We start from the raw sequence: 23551 nt of genomic DNA, 5'->3' as shown, positions 1-23551 counted from the left end.
CAGAGAAGGTCAACAAAGGCTGTGGGGGACTAGTTCATGGCATGTGAGTGTCTGTTGAAGGAACTAGGCATCTTTGGCCTGAAGAAAAGGAGACTCTGGGCACGTGCTACTTGTGCTCATGAACCTACAGGCCGTCATGTGGGAGAGAGACTAGTCTTCTCTCTTCCCCTAGAAGACAATCAGAAGCAACAAGGAGTCGTGGCAAACTGCCTGGATGACAGGGGAAATGTCCTAACAGTGAGATCTGTCCCAGAGTGAAAGAGATCGCCTCCAGAGGTATTGGCGGTCTGCTACTCTCCCTCACTGGAGCCCTTCAAGCAGAGAAAGGAGGACCATTGGTTGGGTGTGTTACAGTGTGGATGCTTTCTTCTATGGGCTGGCCAAGCTGCCTTTTAAGATCACATCCAACTGTCAAAGCCCTTGATTCTGAGCCTCGAAACCAGTGCTCTCTCCAATGTTCCCATCAGTCTCGTGAAATCATGGGCAAGGACCTTGTCTTCTTCTGGCACCAAATAGTTTCCTGAGACTCCAAGCTATAGACAAGATGGAGAGAGACCCAGATCAGAAGTTCCCTCACTAATGAGGGCATGGATCCACATTGTCCTTTAATACTATATATTCCGATGGAGATGTGGATTGTTTTATGCTCTGCAGCCCACTGAGTCTGATATTGGGCCTTCCTCTCATTCCTGTAGGAGGGATTCCTAGTTTCCTCCTTTGTGAAGCTAGAGTTGAATTAGATGGCAGCCAAGGTCCTTCCACTCTGAAATCTGTGCATTCTTAGGTAAACTAGAGCCCTTTAGGGGCTGGTACCCACAATTGCTTTAGTTTCCCCCTTTCTTCCCCCTACCATTCTCACCTTCTTCTCCACAAAATGGTCATGTAGGTAAATATACTTCAGTAGCTTCCCCCAAGTTTGCATAAAATACATGAATAGACAACCCAGAACACTAGGGTGTGGTTTGACTTGGATGTCTCCACCCAGTACCAGCCACTGGGCAGGCCAAAGTCAAGAAGGCGGCCCCCTAGGTTAAGTGGATAGGGCTTCCCAACTATCCCAGAGTGGGAAGACTCCTCAGAGGCCATCCAGTCCAACCTGTACTTGGACAAGTATCCTCTCTACATCATTCCCAACAAGGGGGAGGGAGTCACCTAGCCTCTGCCTGATAAATTTTAGGGGGAAAGAACTCCCTAACTCCCTAAGGCAGTCCACTGAATAGAGAGTCAGACCCTCAGGCTGCCTCTTAGTTATGTATTTTGGTTACCTGAGCTCATCAACTCCCAGGAGTTTGATTACGTCTATGCAGATGATTCCCCAGTCCAAGTGTAATAGCTGGCATTCTTATGTGATTTATCTGACACGACATTTATATGGGACTTATCGATCACTTTAAGGTTTACATAACCCTTCACATATATCACCCAATTTGATTCTCACAACCCTATGAGGTGGATCCCCACTTCACAGATGAGGAAACTGAGAAAAACAGAGGTTGTGACTTGCCCAGGGATATAAAGCTCGTAATCTGAGGCTAGATTTGAACTCAGGTTTTTCTGACTCCAAGCCTAGCATTCTATATATTTCATGATTTTGCTGCTGCTGCTGTTGCTATATATCCCACTTTTCTCATCTGTATGTGGAACTTGCTCTATACTGGCCTAGCCTTAGAAAACCTATAGTAATTTACTTATGAAAATTCAGAATCCAAGTGAGGACTTTAGAAGAGATGAAGATGATACAGGAAAAAAATTAATTTTGTCATACTTTCCAAAAGTTACTATGGAAATTAATGGAAACAAAAACTGCCTTGGCTATTTCCTAGCTGTGTGACCTTGGGCAAGTCCCTTAACCTCTATAGGTAGGCTTCAGTTTACTCATCTCTAAAATGGGGTCTTCTGAGATCACTACTAGCTTAATTCTATAATTCTATTTCCAGAGAGAACCACATTTCTGAAGATGGTCATAACCAGGAACCATCTCAATCAGCTTTTCTATTACTCTTGGAGCAGAGAGAAGCCTGGAAGGTATTTCTCAAACCATCTTGGAGTGCTTCCAAACAGAGCATTGTCAAAGATCACCCTACCCCCAGCCCCAGCCCCAGGGGGATGCTGGAAGGAGATGAGGGTTCAGAAGGCAGATAACTGAGAGTTTTAGGGAGCCCTGCTAGAGACCCAGGCATTAGGAGGAGAATGTGGAGGGGATGGACAGATCTTGATGGCTCTCTGACTCCTTGCCTGAGGAGAAGGGCAGCCACAGAGCATCTCCAGCTCCTGATGGGATCTCCACCTGGGCTATTTCTGTGGTTCCTCTAGAGAGAAGTAAAATGTCAGGAAGCCTCACACTCACAATGGGAGTTCAGCCCAAATCTCAGGCAGCTCTTTCTAGAAGTCATTTTATATGTTCTCTTCATGTCAGAGGAAAGGTTTAGTTTTAAGAGTATGTTATATAAAATCACAGAATGTCAGAGCTGGGAAAGACCTAAGATCCTAAAATTTCAGATCTGAGAAAGATCTTAGGACACAAAATGTCAGAGCTAGGGGGAGGTGCACGCTAGAACACGGAATGTTGGAGATGGAAGGGACTGGAAACATAGGACGTCAGGGCTTAAAGGGGTTTACTGTGCCCCCTTCATTGTATAAAGGAGTAAACTATAAGGAGATCGCCTGCCCAAGATCACACAGTTAGTGATAAAGTTGTGATATCCCATACTCTTTTGATTACCACACCCCTGATGTTATCAGTCTTGACAATGATTGTACCATTGTCCACAAATGTCATTATTACCACATTCATGAACACTGAAATTCCTTTGAATCGCGATAATCTCTAATTTTATGCCTTTTGACCACTATTCCCTTGGTTCATCTTCACTGTGACCTCCACCCCGACCCCCCCTCCCCAATCCCTTCCCAGTCCATTATCCAGATTCTAACCTCTCTTCCTGTCCCAATCTCTATCCTTTGGGGAAACAGTTTGGTTCTATATAAGCCTCCACTCCCGAATATCTTGCTCTCTTTTCCTATTGCCAATTATATTTCAACAAACTCCAACCCTGATAATTTCCGCAATCTACCTATTTCATACCTATTCATGAGCTGCTGGAAAGAGCTGAAGGAAGTTTCCAAAATGCTGATTGGGGACACTAAAATTTTATGCTGTCTGATTTCAACTGGGCCCTTGTGACAATAAGGCAACCCTACTCTTCTCTAATTGATTTACTGTCCCACTCAACACTGCAGCTGTTCCAGGCCTTATTCTCTTTCTAAGCTTCCCTCCCATCATCCCAATGGAGACATTCCCATCAAGAGTTCCATCTTCTCCCCTTCTCATACCATACCCCTTTGACATCATACCTGAATCATAACTTCTCCCCCAGTCTCTGAGGAAGAGGTGGCCCTCATCTTTGATAAAGCCAACCTTTTTATATGCAATCTTGACACTACCCCCTCCCATCCTCTCCAGCAGGAGCAGGGGTATTGCCATTGCCTCAAAACTTCCACCTAATCTTATCTATTGGTTTCTGAGTTGTGCAATAGATAGAGTTCTAGACCTGGAGTCATGAAGATCTGAGTTCAAATCTGCCCTAACACTGACCAGTTATGTGACCCTGGGCAAATCACTTAACTCTGTTTGCCTCAGTTTCCCCATCTGTAAAATGAACTGGAGAAGGAAATGGTAAGCTACTCCAATATCTTTGCCCAGAAAACCCCGAATAGGGCCACAAAGAGTCAGGCAGGACTGAACTACAAAACCAGTTTCTTCTTTGCTATGCACAAGGAAACATATGCACGTGAATAGGGTGTCTCCTCACTCTCCAAAAACTTTCATTTATTCTACCATCCCATCTAGTTGTCATCCTACATCTTTTCTTTTCAGTTCAGTGCCTTGGGAAAATCATTAACACCCTGGTCCCTCCATTTTCTCTTCTCTCACTCCTTTACCCTTTGCAATATGGATTCTGATCTCATTCAACTCAAACTTCTCTCTTCGCAGTTGCCATTGATCTTGTAATTGTCAAATCAAATGACCTTTTCTCAATTTTCATCTTTCTTGATCAGTCTGTAGCATTTAACACTCACTTTTTGAATAATCTCTCCCATGCGTATGCTAGACTCAGCTCAAAAGAGCTTGGGAGAGACAATTGTTAAATTTAGATTTTTAAAATTTAAAATTGTTAATTTTTTAGTGTGAGCATTTATACTTTGGAAATCAGCAAATGCTAAAAGACAGGGATTAAAGTATTGTTTTATTGTTCATGTGGACTTAAGAAAGTGGTGGAGAAAATGTTTAAATGAAGATTAAACTTTAAAATGCATCATGGGTACATTTTTTTTTTCAGAGACCCAGTTGTTACACATTTACCATCACACTCCTCTGCTCTCTGCACTATCCTGATAATATTCTCAGTTTTCCTTCTGCCTGTTTGACTACTCCTTACCTCCTTTGCTGCAATTTTTTTTTATTTTGTCCCTCAAGGCTCTGTCTTGGACTCTCTTCTCTTTCTCTTTCTCTACTTTTTCTCTCAGATAATTTCATCATCTCTCATGGGTTAAATTATCATTTCTATAAAGACGATACCAGATGTATATATTCATTCCTAGTCTTTCTCCTGAGCTCCAACCCCACATCTCCAACTGCCTTTTGGATATTCTATGTCTCATAGCTATATCAAACTCAATATATTCCAAACAGAACTCATTATCTTTCCTCAATAAACATCCCCTCTCCCCAGGTTCCCTATTCATGTTAAGAGCTCCACCATCTCCCCAGGAATACAGGCTTGTAACCTCACTTTCATCCTCCATTCCTCTCTTTCACTCACCCCCATGACTAATCCATTGTCAACTCTTGTGGTTTCTACCTACATTTCTCTTGGATCTATCCCTTTATCTCCATGACCATAACCACGCTTCTGGTTCAGGCTCTCCTTATCTCATTCCTGGACTACTGCAATAGCCTGTGAGTTGATCTCCCTGTCTCAAATCTCTTCCCACTCCAATTCAGTCTCCACATAGTTATCAAAGTGATTTTCCTAAGTTTTAGGTCTAACCATGTCATGCTTTTGTTCAACAAACTTCAGTGGCTATTACTTCCACGCCAAAGCAAAACTTTACACATCCTGTCCACATACCTTTCCAGAATTCTCACATCTTAATGCCCTTCATTCACTCTCTGGTCCATTGACACCAACCTCCTTGCTGTTCCTCACACATGAAATCTGTTCGCATGCTTTCACAATGGCTGTTTCCCAAGCTTGGAATGCTCTCCTTCCTTACCTATGCTTCCTGACACCCCAAGCTTATTTAGAGACTCAACTCAAGTGTCACCTTCTGCAGAGGATCTCCCTGGCACACTCAGCCACTTGAGCCTTTCCTTCTGCTCTGCATCCTGTATATATCTACTTAATTTAAGTGTAGTCTCACCCATTAGAATATGAGCTCCTTGAGGGTAAGGATTGGTTTTTTAGGTTTTGTTCTTTTTCCTGTCAGGTAAGTGTTTAGTAAATGCTTGTTAATTGGCCAAACGATCCACACAATTATGCATGTGTGTTATCGGTTATGGGGTTATGGAGGAAAGGAACAGGAAAAGAAAACACTCTAATTAGTTAATGATTTATTTTTCAGAAGTTTATTTGCTTACGGACTCATCCTGATGTGGATGTGCGAAGAAGAAAGCACCAGACTAGGAGTTGGAATAGTCAGAATCAATGTCTACCTCAGTCACTAATTTACTAGGTGGTCTTGGGCAAATTTTATAATTTATAATAAATAATTTATAATTTATAATAAATAATTTATAAATAATTTATAATTTATAAATTTATAATCATTTATAAAGTAAGGGTATTGAGCTGGATCATCTCTAACATTCACTTCAACTCAAACAACCTATGATTGTGTTCCTCAAAACCCATTAGATGACAAAAGCAGGATCCAAAAGCAAATGAATCTGCTTGAAGAATGGGTCACATCTAATAAGGGGAATTCTCATAGGGATTAATATAACAACCTATATTTGGGTTCAAATAATCACTTGTATAAATCCAAAATGGAGGAAGTATGGCTAGATAAGTTCAATAGAAAAAGATCTGGGGATTTCAATGGAAAGTAAACCCACTAAGATTCAACAGCTAGTGTAGTGAAGAAATCTACTGCAATCCTAAACTGCGTAAGAGAAGCATAATATCCAGGGCTAGAGAAGTTAGTGGTGCCACTATCCTTTCCCTTGGTCAGAGAACATATGGAATGTTGTGTTCTGTTCTGGGTGCTACAATTGAGGAAGAACATTGGCAATCCAGAACTTGAGTAGAGGAGAGGGCCACAATGGTGAAAAGACTGGAAATTCTGCAATATTCAGTTGAAGGAATTAGAGATATTTTGCGTGAAGAGAAGACTGGAAGAGTGGGAGAGGCACAAGATCTTGAAGGATTTTGTGATAAGGAGGGATCAGAATCTTTCTAAAGAAGGCAAATCTAGAAGTAAATGGGTGGGAGTTACAACAAAGTCATTTTGATTTGATAAAAAGAAAAACAATTTTTAAAATTGAAGTTATCCAGAAGAGAGATGAACTACTTTAGGATAAGAACGGGTTCCATTTTACTGGATTTCTTCAAATGGAGAAGTGACCACTAGGTGACCATTTGGCTCTAGTGGTGAGGACATATCTGCTTAGGCATGAGTTGAGTTGGAAGATGCCTTCCAATATTCAGATTCTTTAATTGTTCAAGCATATCAAAGGAGTAGGGGTCAAGTTGCATTTTATCAGTATTCTACTTCACCAGCTTATCTTGCTCTATTTCCTGAATACCTCCTGCCTAGATTTGCAATAGTTCTTTAGCTAGTGTCCTTGTCTCCAGTCTTGAAAACTCTTTACTCCATCATCCATTTAGATGCCAGACAATCTTTCTGCACAACTCTGGCACTATCTCACTGCTGTTCAAAAACTTTCACTGACATTCTATTCTCTTATCAAAAAAGTGTGATTGTCTCCTTAGCCTGGTCTTCAAGGCCTCTCATGTATTGGCCCCAAGTTATCTTTCCAGACTTTTCCTACTTTATTCCTCTTCACATATCTTGTACATCAACCAAACTACTCTAGTCAATATATCTAAAACTTGCCCCTTGCCTTTTCAAACTCAGTCCTTTTTTCAGTCTCAATAATTGTTACATTCCCCATTTGAATTTGAACTATCCTTCAAAGACCACCTTAAATCCCATGGCCTCCCTGAAGCCTCACTTAATTTTCAAAGTAAGAAAGACCATTTCTTCTGTTGAACCTCAAACATAATTTCATTTCCCTCTTTCATCATATTTTACTTTATTCCATAAATATTTATGTGTATGTGTTAGAATTCTCACATCTCCCGTTGAGGGTAAGGTACTGTCTTACCAACCTTTTTATTCTCAGCACCTAGGACAGGGCTTTGCACAGAGTAGGTAAATTGAATTGTTGATTGGAAAGAAATAATAGAAAGTTTAGTAGTAATAAGTATTGTTTGCTTGGTACTTTTAATCTTTTCAAAGTTTTTTTTTATAGTCTGCACCACTTCTGGGAGGCATTATGGATATTATTATCCCAGTTTTACAAATGAGGAAACTGAGATTGAAGTTGATGAAGTAACCAGTCCATAGTCACATTGGTAATATGTGTCAGAGACAATATTCAAACTCTAAACTTCTTAATTCCATGTTCAGCATTCTGTGCCCATCACCACACTTGCTTTATAAATTAAATAAGACTTATGGTAATAATAAGACCTGCCTTAAGCACCAATGTGGACTCTCTTGCTTTATTCAGCTCTCCCCCTCTCGTGGGAGAGTTTGACCTCCCTTCGTGACAAAGATCTCATAAAGCAGACAGAGTTAAAGAGAGTGGTATTAATTACTAAGTCTATGGATAACCTGACCATTTAAAATTGAATTTTATTTTTAAAAACATCTCCAAGTATTTATTTTTTCTGCCTCCTATTCTTCCCTGGGGGCGGGGGCGGTGAAATATAAAACCTGTATAACAAATAGGCATCCTCATGCAAAACCAATTTCCACATTGGCTACACTACAAAATGTGTCTCCTGCATATTTGTCCATCGGTGCTGTCAGAAGCTCTAGCCTGTAACTTTTTAAAATGCTTTGAGTTCCTAGCCCTGCTCTGCCTTTTTAAACTTCTGGCTTCATGGATTCTGCACTCCAGGCGCCTTCCCTGTCTTCCCACTTCCAGCATTTAGCACAGTACTTGGCACATAGACTGAGCTAAATAAATCCTTATTGACTTGATCTGTTGTCTGACTCCTTGATTTTGCTCAAGCTTCGCCTTATGACCCCTGTCTGCCTCTGGAAATCCTACCCATCTTTCAAAGCACAGGACAATTGCTTCCTGCAGGAAGCCTTCACCGATTGATCCTCTTCTCTCTAGAGCACTTTCCTCCCTCAGGACTCACTGTGGTTTATTTTCAGTCTTTTAAAAACTCCTTAAATACTATTTGGTGCAGTGGCTAGAGTGCTGGACTTGGAATTGGAAAGTTCTCAGTTCAAATCTGGCTTCAGATCCTTACTAATTGTATAATCTTGGGCAAATTTCTTAATCTCAGTTTTCTCATCTGTAAAATGAAGATCGTAATAGTACTTACCCCCCAGGGCTGTTAGATTAAAATTATATTTGTGAATTGTTTTTAAATGCTAGTTGTTATTACATTCTATGTTTTCTTGTATACTTATTTTGTTCCCTTATTGGAGTTCAAGCTTTTTGAGAGCAGGAGCCTAGTATTAATTATCATTGTTTCTTACCAAAGCCTGGCATGGGATATTGTCTATACTATAGTGGTCAATGAATGACTGTTGAGTGAATGGCCTGGCAGGTGAAAAGGGTATGGCAGAATAGTTGCTATTACCCCCTGACTGAAATACTGAACTTAGAGGAAGAAAGATGGCTAAACAGGTCTTTTTTCATCTCCCAGAAGTATTTCGAAAAAGCTAGATGAAACTCCTCAGTGGAGATGTGTAGGGTTGGGAGGTATGAAGGACATTTTGTACAAAAGTACCAGGCCCAGAAAAATGCAAAATTCTCTGGGTCTGGGTATCTTTTGCACTTGGGGAGAAGGTGTAGGAGAAAGGACAACCCTACCTCTTAAAAAAGATGTAGCATTCCCCCAAAGTCCTCATCAACTCCTGGCACTTCATGCAAATGTATATGGGTTTCATGTAAATGAAGGGACTCCTTTCTTCAGTTGAGAAACTGGCATTTCCCTGGGAAGGATGTGAAAGTGGGCACTCCCTCTCAGCCTGACTGTGGGGAGGGCAAGGGTATTTCCCTTCCCTCTCCTGAGGACTAAGGATAGAGAAAGCCTTGTTAAATTCAATCTGACTCTCAGGTTCTCTTCTATGATCATGCCACTCAATGCAAAGTTACCTTGAAAACTTCCAGAGTCCCAAAGCCAGGGTTGTTAATCTGTATTAACCTCACTTTAATTCAGGGCAAGTCAAGGAAGGGCATTCAGGAGGGAGATAGCATGGCAAAATAGAGAAAATCTTGGTTCACTCTAAGAGCCCTGGGTTCAAATCCTGTCTTGGTCCCTCATTAACTGTGTGATGTTGGGCAAGTCACTTAGCCTCCTTGAACCTCAGTTTCCTTATTTGTTAATCAAGGAGATTATCTTGAAGGTCACTTCCAGCTATACATTTATTTTTCTTCAGGTTTAGCCAAAAGAATCAGTGCATGATGTTTGAAATCTTGACACTATAGGAAGAGTTTTAGATTAAGAGTCAGAGAATATAGATTCTAAGACCAGCTCTGCCGCTTATTACTTCTGTGACCATGGGCAAGTCACTTCAGGGTTCTTGGAGTTCAGTTTCCCCATCTGTAAAATGAAAGGTTTGGACTAGATTATATCTGAGGCTTTTTCTCATCCGTGCCCCTAATATCAAAATTTGTGATCCTAAATTCAGAACATAGTAACAAATGTTTTTTTTTCTTTATTCTTAGCACTGCTTAGCCAACTTTCCTCAGAAAAAATAATGAGTTCTACATTGGTATATTTTCACATTTTTTCAATACTCTTGAGAAGTGACTGCAAAAGGTTAGCCCACAAATTTCTTCCCTTCTTTTCTATGAGTTTAAAATCAGAGAATCAAAAATTCCTAGAGGAAGAAGGGAGCTCAGAGGACATTGCACCCAACTCCTCTGAAGACTCCCCTCAACATAGCTAATCCAAGTCCATCCAGTCTTTTATTAGAGTATACTAATGCTGGTGGAAAATCCTCCAGCCTCCTAAGGTATTCTACTCTATTCTTAGGATAGCTCTAATTGTTAGAACACTTTCTTTAAATCGACTCAAAGTTAGCCTCAAGGAAGCTTAGACTTCTTTTGATTTTAGTACCCTCTGGGGCCAAGGGAGAAAGTCTATTCCCTCATTCAGATAATAACCCTTTATACGCAAAGGTATCTTGACCCCCTCTCTCCCACAAGATTTTTCTTCTCCAGGCTAAACATCTCCAATTCCTTTAACTAGTCTCTTTTCTTTCTCTGCTTTCCCTTCCCCTTTTCTATTTTCTTCTCTATTCTCCCTTTCTCTGCCTTATTTTTCCTCTCTTCTCTTTCCTTGTTTTGGTTTCCTATATTATCTCCTACTTTCCTACTTCTCTTGGGTCCTCTCCCCCCCCCCTTTCTCCCCTCTTCCTCCTTCTCCTCCTCCCCACTTCTGGAGCAGAAAGAGCTGGTAGAAAAAGATTCTCACTACCATTCCCTGATTGAAACTTTTCTAAGAAAATTTCCCCTTCTAAATGACAAAGTTCAAAGAAATGGAAAATGCCAATCCACATCCAGACCTCCTCAGAGAATTAAGGTGCAATAAGTTGTTTGTGATGGTGGTTCTGTTGAAGCCTTTTCCCATCTCCAACCCCTGAGAGGCCTTTTCCAGTGGGAAATGCCGATTGGTTGTCTTCCCAAAGTGACCTAAGTCTCTTTCCCTCGCAAAGCACCCCTGGTAATGGTGACTCAACCATCCATTGTGGGCTGTCTGATACAACCTGGGGTGACTAGCTAGTGAGTGACAGATTTTTGTCATCCTGGCTTCCTGCCCGGGTCCCACTGATGGAGCATTGGTGTAATTACTGCCGATGAGGACTTTTACTTGCTGCAGGGCTCATTAAAGTGTCGGTATTAATATCCACAGGAATACTTTCAACAAAACCTTTTGTTCTTCAAGCAGGCGACTTACAGGAACTGGCTTGGCTTTCCAAATTGAATTGTCTAAATACAGTGCTGTCTCAGCACTTTAGATAATGTTTTTTTCTTTCAAACTCTCATTGCCAAAAAGCCTTCCTTGGCATACCCTGATGATCAGCTTATATTTCAGCAAAGAGTCAGGGAAAGGGAGGTTTTATCACACTGTGGGGCGAGGGGAGTTGAAATGCTGTTCATTTGAATGGTTTCAATAATTATTTATTGTAGATTAGTCTGGAGGCAAGGGTTTCGGGAGTTTTAGAGGCAGGGCAGCTAATGCTGCATTTTTCTTTGAAGATTTCAGATCAGAACTTTGGGTTACAAACAATGAAGGTTCAGTCTTCCCTGTTCTAGGAAGAACATTATTCCTTTGTTGCAGACTCAATGAGATGTTTGGAGCTGCTGCTGCCTTCTCTCTCACTTTTGTTTGTTCGATTTCATTAGCACACATTTACTAATCATGGCATCAAAGACAAGGCTGCAACTGAATAAATATTTTTCAAGTGCCTCATATGTACCAGACACTGTGCTGAGCAAATAAGAAAAAGAAAGTCCCTGTCCTCAAGGAGTTTACAATCTAATGGGGGAAAACAACACACAAAAGGAAGCTGGGCAGGGGGAGGGGAAGGGAGAAGACATTGAGGAATTCTCAGCATTGAGGTATGACAGTCCAAAGCTGGTGGAAAAGGATGAGTTACCTGGAAGAGGTAACTTCAGAGGTCATCATTTTAAAGATGAGGAAACTGAAATGAGCAGGGATTAAATGACTTGACCAGGATCACACAGCTAATAAGTGTCTAACACTGGATTTGAACTCAGGACTTCCTGACTCCCAGTCCAGCACTTCTGGCTTTTGAAGGCTAGGTAGAAGCCAAATTATGAAGGTTTTAGATGCTTATACAGGGAAGTTTACATTTTATACATAAGCAATGGGGATAGGCAGCTAGGTGGCACAGTGGATAGAGTGCCAGACCTGGAGTCAGGAAGACTCTTCTTCTTGAGTTCAAGTATAGCCTCAGATCCTTTAAGACGTGTGTCACTCTGGGCAAGGTACTTAACCTTATTTGCCTCAGTTTCTTCATCTGTAAAATAAACTGGAGAAGGAAATAGATACCCACCCAGTATCTTTGCCAAGAAAACCCCAAATAGGGTCACAAAGAGTTGGACACAATTGAACAGCAATAGGGATAGGCTGCTCTTTGAGCAGGGCAATCACGTCTAGACCTGTGGTCTAGAATGATCAGTTTGGCAGCCGTGGGGATGATAGATTAGAGCAGGAGGAGCCTGGAAGCAGAGCCACCCAAAGAAGCAATAGCACTCATTTAGGCAAGAAGTCATGAGGGTTTGATATAGGGTGCTGCTATGGGAGTGGTCTCCCTCATTAGACTGCGAACTCTTTGAGGGCAGGAGCTGTTTGTGTGTTTCTCTGTATCCCCAATAAGTGCTTAGTAAATGCTATGACTGCTTGAGAAGAAAACAGGTGTGAAGGATGTTATCAAGGCAGAAATATCCATGCAAGGAAGTTGTTTGGACATGGGGCGGGGCGGGAAATCATTAGAGATGCTTCTGATTTTGAGAACCTAGGTGGATAGAAGGATGGTGATGTCCTCAAGAAAAGTGGGAGATTGAGAAAGGGAGGTTTCAGAGGGAAAGATGTGAGTTCTTCTTTGTACATATTGGATGTGAGCCTTTGGGGTATTAACTTGTTTAGCCGGCAGCTCCTGATGCAAGGTGAGAGTTTAATAGAGAGATGAGGGCTGCATATGCAGATTGGGGGGTAAGCTTGGAGAGAAGCCTTGAATCCAAGGCAAATGGATGAGATCATCAAGACAAGCTTGGGGAGAGAAAGAGAGGAGTCCCCAGGACAGAGCCTGGAATGTGGCGTATGGAGGATAATTCAGCAGAAGAGACCTACAAAGAACAATCCCACAAGTCGGGAGAAAACCAGGAGAAGCTTTTCAAACCCCTTGAAGAGATGTTTGGCGCTCTTTTAAATTGCTTATGCTAGCGTCCCTTATATCTAAATTATGTGCCGTTTCAACTTTGTCTTGGTGTAGGGTGTGAGATGCTGGTCTATGTCTGCTTTCTGCTATACCATTTTCTAGTTTTCCCAGCAGTTTTTGTCAAACAATGAGTTCTCATCCCAGAAGCTGGAGACTTTGGGTTTATTAAACAGTGGCTACCATAGTCACACTGTTGTGTCTTGTCTACCTAACCTGTGTCACTGATCGGCCAGTCTATTAGCTGGTACCAAGTAATTGATGCTCAACAATATAGCTTTAGATCTGGCACAGCTAGGCCACCTTCCTTTGCAGTTTTTCATTAATTCCCTTGATATTCTGTTGTTGTTTTTGAAGGATAGGAGCAGATCTTTAGGAAACAGGGAAGGAACCAGTGGACAAAGAGATATTGGAAATTCGAGGAGGAGAGATGATGATGGAGAGGATGAACTCCTGGCAAAAAAGAGGTTGGATGGGAGGGAGGAGCTGATCTTGGCAAGGAGAGGGGTGGCCTCTGCCAGTTAGCCATAGAGCCACAACACTCTCCAATTGGAAGAGATCTCAGAGTTCACCCAGTCTAACCCCATTATTTTTAGAGATGAAGAAACTGAGGCCCAGAGAGGGGAAGGAACATTTTGCCCAAACTCAGGCCCTTGGCCGACTCTTCCCTAAATTTCAGGACTATTTCAATAACAAAGCCACAAATCCCCCTCTGGCACAGCCAATGAGCCCTTAAATGGGAAGGGGAAAGAAAGAAGCAGCTATATAACCATGATGTTAATGGGAACAGAGCTGGGGCTGGCTTTCTTTTTCTGACTGACCAGAATAGACTGGGCCCAATCAAAAGTGGGAGGAAAGCTGCTCTGAAATGCTCCCAGACTCCAGTAAAACGCCTGACCTTGGATCTGCATTTGGGAGAGGGTCTCCTGCACAGCTGTAAGCTGTTTGCCATCAAAGGGCATGCTGAGACTTAGAACCAGAAGGTGAGGGAAGGCTACAGTCCTGGCTCTTCCATTTGTAACCTCTGTGGCCTGAGAAGAGTCTCCTAAACACTCTGGATCTGTCTCTTCACCTGTAAAAAGTGGGTGGGTGGGACTAGATGATTTATAGCTAAAAATCCTTTCACTTTTGTCATCCCATCTCAGGGCTTGAATTAATTCCAGTGTCAGTCTGTGAGCCTCAAACCTGGCTTCCCTTAACATGGGGCTGCCTGGTCCCTCTGGTCCCATTCGCTCTCATAAACCTTATCAGTCATCTCCTTTTTTCCCGTCTTTTCCTCTTTCCTCTCTTCACTCCTGATAGGGATTGTTTTTCCGCTACCCTGGAGACCAAAGGGAAAAACAGGTATAATGCTATTGTTGTTAGCAAGGAAGAAAAATGGGCCCCATTTCTTTGGGGTTCAAATCATCCTGTAAGAGGAAGGAAAGAACAATCAAGGAGGGCATTTGATTCCCTGGATTACATGAAGTGATGGCGTCTTCTCCCACCACTTTCTGGTGGGGGCCTTTTAGGATTTCCAAGGTCCCATTTCCAGAGCCATTGTGTGAAGATGAGATGTCATGCTTTATTAAGTCTCACAGTGGTTTTATGGGAAGAGAATTGGAAGAGTAGCTGAAAGACCTACTCTTAATCTGGGCAGAGTTGCTGCCTGGCTCCATAATCTTGAACAATACATCCATTCTCCCTGAGCCTTTTTGCCCATCCATTAAATGGAAGTTATAGAATGTTGGTAGAAGTGAATATAGGATGTTAGAATATAAAACATAGAATATCAGAGCTGAAATAGACTTTAGGGCATAAGATATTGGAATATAATATATATAGAATATTAGAAAACAAATAGCTTGAGAGCAGAAGATGGAATATTAGTCCTGGAAGGAAACCTAGAACATAAAATGTTAAAGCTGAAATTGATCAAAGATATTGGAATATAGTGAGGGAGACAGATTTTTATACATGAAAAACAAATAAGATTAGCTAATTTTAAAAGAGCAATTAACTGGGATACAAAATTAGTTGATCTAATTTCTAATTGGAGGAAAGATTAGGGACCTTGTAAATTGAGAGGGGGAGAGTGAAGAAGTATCCCATTCCCTCCAACTGTCTGTGAATAACCAAAAGGACATGAAAACCAGAAGTGATCGATTAGCATCAGGCCAGGTTTAAGATAAGAAATATGGGTTGTTCAGGATTTACAGCTGTGAGAAAAGTCCTTGCATCAATCTTTGTATTCAACTGAGTTTCTGGTCAGTATAACCTGGGTCCTTAATTAAGGGTTTCTTAGTAGTAGGTAAAGGGGCTCCAGCTTCCCAGTCACACAAGGTTCAAACAATGCAACACAATCCTCTCACAACTGAATAAAGTTGCCTCCCCCCCGACGTGCGTTCGAGAGAGCTTGAGCACACACACACACACACACACACACACACACACACACACACACACACACGAAAGAAATTGGATTAGGCCCCTAATTGAACAGAATGGGAACTGAGCCACAAGATAGAGTGAAGGTGATTTGCTCAATTCCTTCCACTACTTCTAAAGTGTAAAGAATGTTAGAGTATAGATACATAGGGTGTAGAACATAGAATGTTGGTTCTAGAAGGGACCTAGAACATAGAATATTAGAGCTGAAGTAAACTTTAGAATACCGCATGTTGGATTATAGGGCATAGGATATTAGAACATGGTATATTAGAACACAGAATATAGGATGTAGACATTAGAAGGTACCCTAAGGACGTGGAATATTAAAACATGGAATTCAAGAGATTGAAAGGACCTTCCTTAATTCTAGATAATTTTTGATTTTCATTGGGAAAAACAGTGATTCATCCCACATACTTCTAATTCCTGGATGGTGATGAAGATACTCAGGATAGAATGCTGTGTCATAGGTTACCTTACCATCACCCAACAGTTGTTGTTATTCAGTCGTGTCTGACTTTTCACGCCCCCATTTGGAGTTTTCTTGGCAAAGCTAGGGGAGTGGTTTACCATTTCCTTCTCTAGTGGGTTAAGACAAATAGAGGTTAAGCGACTTACCCAGGGTCACACAGCTGTTCTGAATGTCTGAATTCGGATTTGAACTCAGGTCTTCCTCACTCCATATGCATCGCTCTATTTACCGAGTCACCTAGCAACTTCCTACCTAGCAGTTACCAATAGCCAGATGGTCATTTTCTAATGGTTCATTGCACAACTCCCTCTCCAGAAAAAAAACACAGCAAAACAACAGAATCTCCAAAGTCCTGAAAGTAGAACCCCTGTAAATACCTTCCCCCCCCTCCAAAAAGCAAAAAAACAAAAAACCAAAACAAAACAAAAAAAAAAAACCCACCCCAAACAAACAACAAAAAAACAAACCCTCTGGTTCTCCAAGCTTAAATTGGTGAGCAGTCCCGGTAAAGCAATTCAGGTGGATTTTTCTCAAACAAACTAGAGAAGTCAACCTGGGATGGGGCGAGGTCTTGATTCTCACTCCATGGTCCTATCTCCTTGTAGGACAGAGGAAAGAATCTTCCCTGAGCCTCACTTTCATCCCTACTCAATGAGGGCATTGATCTAGAAGGACATTTCCCCTCTCCGAGTCTCAGTTTCCTCCTCTGTAAAGATTAAATAACTAAATTTCACTTAATCTGGATTAAATGACCTTTATATTCCACTCTTGTTCGAACATTTCATGATTTGCCATTTTTTTTTCTCATCTTTTCCCAGCTCGAATCTTCTATGTTTAATATGTTTAACATTCTAGCTTTTTGAGTCCCTTCTGGTTCTTATATTCTATGTTCTAATGTCCCTTCTAGGTCCTAACATAAGATGTCTCCTGTTCTCACATTGTGTTTCACTTTCTGTTTTCCAACATGCCTCTTGACTCTAGAATTAGTTGTTCTCTGTTTGAAACCTAGAGCTGCCATTCTTCTATAGAATAAGATATAGAATAATACCTCAACAGCCCATTAGCACAACTAAGTAAGTGACTGTGTTAGCAAGTCACTTTCTCTGATGGTGTAATCTTCAGTTTTCTCATCTTTAGCCTGAGGAGATTGGACTATGTGACCTCCATGGACTAAAGATGAGGCACCAAATGAATTTTAAAGTTCTCATTGAAGTAGTTAAAAACACACAGGGCTGGAATATCAGGAATATCAAGCAAAGGTATCCAGAAGGGTTGCCGTGGGAGGCCATAAGTTCAGAGAGTACTGGCTTTGGAGTCAGGAAGACTTGAATTCAAATTTGGCCTCAGGCACTTATTAGCTGTGTGACCGTGGGCAAGTCAGTTGACTCTGCCTCAGTTTCATCATCTGTAAAATAAGCTGGAGAAGGAAATGGCAAACCACTGCAGTATCTTTGCCAAGAAAACCCCAGTAGGGGTCATGAAGAGTCAGATATGATTGAAACGATTTACTAACAACAAATGGTAACCAGGTGAAGTTTGAAATGACTTGAGTTGCTTCTATTTCTGCCACAACCAAATGAATTCTGTCTGCAATGAGTGTCGGCTGTTTTCCCTTATTCAGGGAAGGAAGTCCAGGACTATCCCCTTCACCCACCTGGTTATCAAATGCAGTGGGTTTCCAACCCACTTTCAACAATAACAACAAAACAAAAACAAACCAAAACAAATTGGCAAACAAACTTCCAAGAGGAAATAATGGGATCCAGAGTGGCAGAGGGGAAACTTGACCTTTGTCAGGAAATTGGAGGAAGAATGTTCCACTGTGGAGGAAGGAACAAAAAGTACAATAATGTACTTGGCGCTGAAAAACAGATTTGCAGCTCTTCCTGATGAGGAAGGGGCTACCTCCTCCGAGGAGGAAGCAGCTGCCTGAGCTCTCTCTACAGAATGACGGAGGAGAGCCATGGAAGCGGACAGGTGGGAGGACATCCAGGGGGTTGGGAGGACAAGGAAAAGAGGAGGATTGGCTAGTTTCTCCCTCCTTGGGGGTACTGAGGCAGCCAGCTTTGGACGTGATGACAAGAATGGAAGGATCCATTGTTTTTCCAGGGGGTGTATCTAAGACAAAATGGCCGATTTCTCAAGACTTGTTAAAATGGATATCTATTATCTACTTCTGGTGATTCATGAGGACATAAGTGATGTTGCCAGAAGGAACCTAGAAAAAATATTACCAAAGACAACCGTCACATGGGCAAAATACTGAAAGCTACAGGAGATATTACATAGCCTCAGCAGGCCTTCACTGCAGTAAGACCTGAAGTTAGGAAGACCTGAGTTCCACTCCTACCTCAAAGACTTACTAACTAGAATCCTGAGGAAGTCATTTAATCTGTTTTCTTCAGTTTCCATAACTGTAAAATGGGGAAAATCATAGCATCTACCTCTAAGGGTTGCTGTGATGATCAAGCAACGTTGTCAAGGTGTTTTGAGATGTCAAATAGGGGAGAAGAGAGACTTTATGCCAGGTGGTCCCTATTTTCTCTGTAACATATGGAACCAGGAAGATTTGGTTATGTATCCCACACCAGACATTTACTAGTAGTAAGTAACCAGTAATATAACCAGTGAGTAGCTAGTAGTGAGTAAATAGCCAAACTTCTCTGAATTGCAGCTTTCTTATCTGAGGATGAGGAAAGGAAAATGAAGGCATTAGGCTCAATGACCTTTATGGCTCCTCTCAGTTCTAACTCTGACCTAATGGTCCCAATAAGGATATGTCCCTGACTGAAAGGGAGAAAGCAGGGATGCTGTTGCCCACGTGGTGAGAGATAAAAAAGCTTAGATCAGCTCTTATGGTCCAGGAAACAGAGGATCAATGAAAGAAAAGTTTAAAAAAAAAGTTGACTTTTGATAACGAGGACCCGATTGACATTAGATGCCTCCAATTGGTTAGGGCCTTTACAGAAGTGAGATAATGAAGACATAGTGGGGAGAAATTCCAGTGAGAAGGAAAATTTAGGAGTTTTCTGAAGATACTGTTAGGGATGCAGAAAGAATGTGCCCACTTAGATTTTGTAAAATATGTATAAAAATGAAGCAAGGGCAAGAAAAATGGGGGTGACTAAGAGGGTGTCATGGTCTTGTAAAAATAGTATCATTGAGTCGAAAGCTCAGGACAACCTGTAGCAGGTGAGGAAGGCTAAGGACAAGAAAAAGGGACTTTAGCAATATTGAGAAAAGAGGATTATCAAAGAAGGGAGTGGACAATGATTGGGTGAGGTAGGACAATGATAAGTGATGACTCAGTGAGGGTAGACCTGTTCAATTTTCATTTTAATTTTGTTTCTCTATCAGATAGAATGACATCTGAATGGAATATCTCAGAACAAAAATAATGGACAGTAAGAGAACAGCTAACTTACTAGGTGTTTCCCTAATGAATTCAAGACTAATTCTGACCTAGATAAACTATGTTCTCTGGTCCTCAAAGAACTGACAGGCATGATCACTGGGACAGTGTCACTGATATGGGAAAAACAAGTGCTACACACCCTGGTTTGCTCTAACCCACTTCTACCTCTCGCACAGATTGTTTTTAGGTGGGGGTAGGCACTCCTTAGAAGCAGACGTGACAGAGGGGATTTACCCCCTCCAACTTTAGAGCGTGTGCTGTTATTCTCTGACAGGTGGCCACAGTGACTCAGGGGTTCATACTTCGTGGCAATGAAAAGTCTTTTAATTGGCCGATGAGCCAGAACTTCTTGGGTATAATAAAGGGGCAATCTCTGTCCGGCAGCCAGACTCTTCCTGTTGACTTCAAAATTCAAGGACAGCTGTCTGAGATGTTCAGAGGGTAATTCCGGTGGGGGAGGGAGGGATACACGTGAAGGTTCTCCTTGACTTCTATGGTCAGATGCAGACTTTACCTGGCATTCCAAGCTCTTTAAACCCAGAACCTTTACATTTTCATTTTCTTGCACATCGTTCCCTTCTATGAACATGGTGGATCCTCAAAATTGACCTACCTGCTTGACCGTCACACGTGACGTTCTTTGCCTTGTCTTTGGGTCCTTTTGCTGACTGATTCCTCGTACCTGAAACATTCTGCTTTTTCATCCCCCCCCTCCCTTCCAGGATTCCCTAAAGACTCCTTCATGATCAGCGCAGACGCCACTTTCTTCAGGAGATTCTTCCAGTCTCCTCCATTAGGTTATAAGTGTAGGACAGCATGTGTTTGTTTACCTTTTATTTGTAGTCTCAGCACTCATCACAATTCCTGGCTCATGGTGGGCACTGAATGAATGTCTGTTTAATTGGTGGATTGGTATGGTAGGGTGAGATTATGAATCCACTCAAAAGGAACACAGGAAAGACTGGAGACTAGGTCACAAGAAGCTGCTTTCTTCCTTCTCTCTCTTTGAGGTGGCCAGGTGGCTCAGTGGGTAGAGAAGGGGACTTGGAGAATCCAGAGCCTACTCAGCCAGTTAATAACTGTGGGACCCTAAGTCATGGTTTGGTCTTTTATCTGTAAAAATGGGGTTGAAAATTGTTCCTACCTTACAGTCTTACAATTTTTATACTCCTCACAATGGCTGTTGTGACAATCAAATGATCTAATACACATAAAGCACTTTGCAAAATCTTGAAAAAGTACTATATAAATGTCAGCTGCTGCTGCTACTACTACCACCACTACTACTACCACCACTAACACTACCACTACCATTACTATTATCTTCCGTTCTCTAACCTAATTCCCTGACCTCAAACCCTAGTGCTCTGGAATCCCCAGGGTCACACATGGTGAGAAAGGCCTTCCCAAGTCCTAGGACTCAAGGCCTGTAGCTGACACTTTTAGCCAATGGAGTAGAATCCCACAGTCAGTCATCAATCCCATCCAAACAAGGCCAGACTTTTCTCAGCTCCAGCTGAAGCAATAAATAGGATTCATCAGATCCAGGTTAGAGGTTAATTGCTTTAAAAAATTGCCTTTGTAGAGGCCCAAGGCTATATCCTGTATCTGTCCAGCAAAGCCAGAGATCAACAATGAAAGAGAAATACACACACACACACACACACACACACACACCAATAACAAGAACAAAAAACACTCTCCAATTATTACTTTTTTTTTTGCTCTAGGAAAAAGATTAGATTAGGTGTTTTTGTCAAATTCTTTAAAACCAGGATTAATAATAACTGGAACATTGGCGCTTTGAAGGTTTGGCCAAACCTCCAAGAGCTGGGAAGCTTGTGGCTTGTCAATCTCTGCTGCTGTAGTAGTGAACAGCTGTCTTGGATTTCTTCTCCTTGAAACAATTACTGCTTCACAGAGGACATAGATAATTTTGTTTTTTCATATTAACAGACCAGGCAAGACTTTGGCTAACACAAATTTAGCTCATATTTTTTCTTTTTATTTCTTTCACTATTCTAGCAAGATTCAATCAAAATGGTTGCTCTCTTTTAAGTTATTATAAGCATGCCTGAAATATTTGATCCCAAGTTTCAGGGAATGGTGAAAAAAATAAAAGATAGACACAGACAGGTAGAGAGACAGACAGACAGACAGACAGATAGATAGATAGATAGAGAAATTGTTATTCAAGATGCGCGATGCGCGTGATGCTATTCCTAAACCCTGAGGTCAAATCAATGATCTAGCTTTAACCAGGAAAGCATTGCCAGGACTAGGTCTGTATTGAGTCTACTTTAATGATCAGATTAAAGTGTAGCATATTAATATATTCATCCAAAAGAGGGCAGAGTTATAACTTTGGAGCTGTTAGGGCACCTTAGAGGTCAAATGGTGACCAACTAAAATCTTAAAAGTGAATTGTTCTCCAAATTCTCCTTATGATTTTGTTCACATTCTTAATCTCCCAATCAATCCATCAACAAGGATGTGTTAAGTACCTGCTATGACATAGGCTCAGTAAAGAGTGATGGGGATAGAAGGCAAAAGGAAAACCCTTCTCTCCAGCAGTAACTTCAGCCCAGACACCCCTTCTAGGCTAGCAGTCATTGCTATTGAGGTTTAGGTCAATGTAGAAATTCACTGAATAAGATTTGTGAAATGTAATCAATCTTTCAATCAATCCTTGAAAAAATATTTAAAAGGGCCTGTTATGTGCAAAATACTGTGGTAGATACAAAGACAAACGTGAAGAAATCCTTGACTTCAAGAAGTCTGCTTCCTCCTTGGGGAAGGGGGAGGGAGATGAAATACTTAGAGGTTTGTACAATAAATGCATCAATCAGTCTACTCGACCTTGGGGACTCCATGAAAAAAATGAAAGTCTCTGCCCTCAAGGGCTTACATTCTAGAGCCATAAGCAAGAGCACTCACTTCTCTGTCATGCCTTAAGGCTTACAAGGTGCTTTCCAGTCAATAGTCCCAGGAGTCATTGTCTTGTTGTTATTCTTCTCTATTTAACAGGTGAGGTACTTGAGGATGGGCAGCTATGTGGCACAGTGGATAGAGCACTAGTCTTGTCTTACCGAATTCAAATCCGGTCTCAGACACTAGCTGTGTGACCCTGGGCAAGTCACTTCACCGTTTTCCTTGGTTCCCTCATCTGTAAAATGAGCAGGAGAAAGAAATGGCAAACCACTCCAGTGTCTTTGTCAAGGAAACCCTAAATGGGATAACAAAGAGTTGGATATGACTGAACACCAACAATTGAGGATGGGAGATTGAATGTCTCACCTAAAGTCTCACAGCCAGTAATAGTGAAAGGCAGCATTCAAGTTCAGGGTACCTGAGTCCAAAGCCAGAGCCCTTTCCACTGTGCCACACTGTAAAGATGGAGGAAACCAGATATTTTCTTTGGAAAGCACTCTTAAAAATCTCCCAAAGATGAAAACGAGCAAAATACAAAGACCAAACCCATGCCTTAAGACCCTTCATCTGGATGAGTTTCTGCAGTCATTACCAGCATCAAATAGCATCCACTCCCAGACTCCTCCTAGCCTGGGGCTATGGGAGCCTAGGATTTAAAACCCTCAGCTCCAAATATATGTATCTTTGCGCACCCTTCCCTCCTTAGCAACCTCCTGAGCCCTGAGCATCTGGAAGAAGGTAAGAAAGGGGGATGGGAAAGGAGCCTGTCCGTTCACTTAGAGACCTCATTTCCTTAGATACTAATGTTGTCTGCATGGGCCAGCAGTCCTCCAGCTGCAGCTAATTTAGAGAAATCTGAAAGGAGGGGCTGACCTCACATGGCCAAATTAAAACACACACACACACACACACACACACACACACTCACACAGGCAGGGAGAAGCCATGCAGAACTCCAAGAGGGAAGATATGTCACCTACTTCATCTATGCTGAAGGTTTGCCTCAATTATCTCTCTCTATGAGACCATGAACTGGACTCCCTTAGTCTTTGTTTCCCCTCTGTAACATCTTAAATCTGTTCCTC

This window comes from Petaurus breviceps, unplaced genomic scaffold, assembly GCF_028583685.1.
Source record: "Petaurus breviceps papuanus isolate PSGF00001 unplaced genomic scaffold, PetGlider_PUasm1.0 207, whole genome shotgun sequence".
Taxonomy (NCBI): Eukaryota; Metazoa; Chordata; class Mammalia; order Diprotodontia; family Petauridae; genus Petaurus; species Petaurus breviceps.
Note: the sequence above shows the minus strand (reverse complement) of the source record.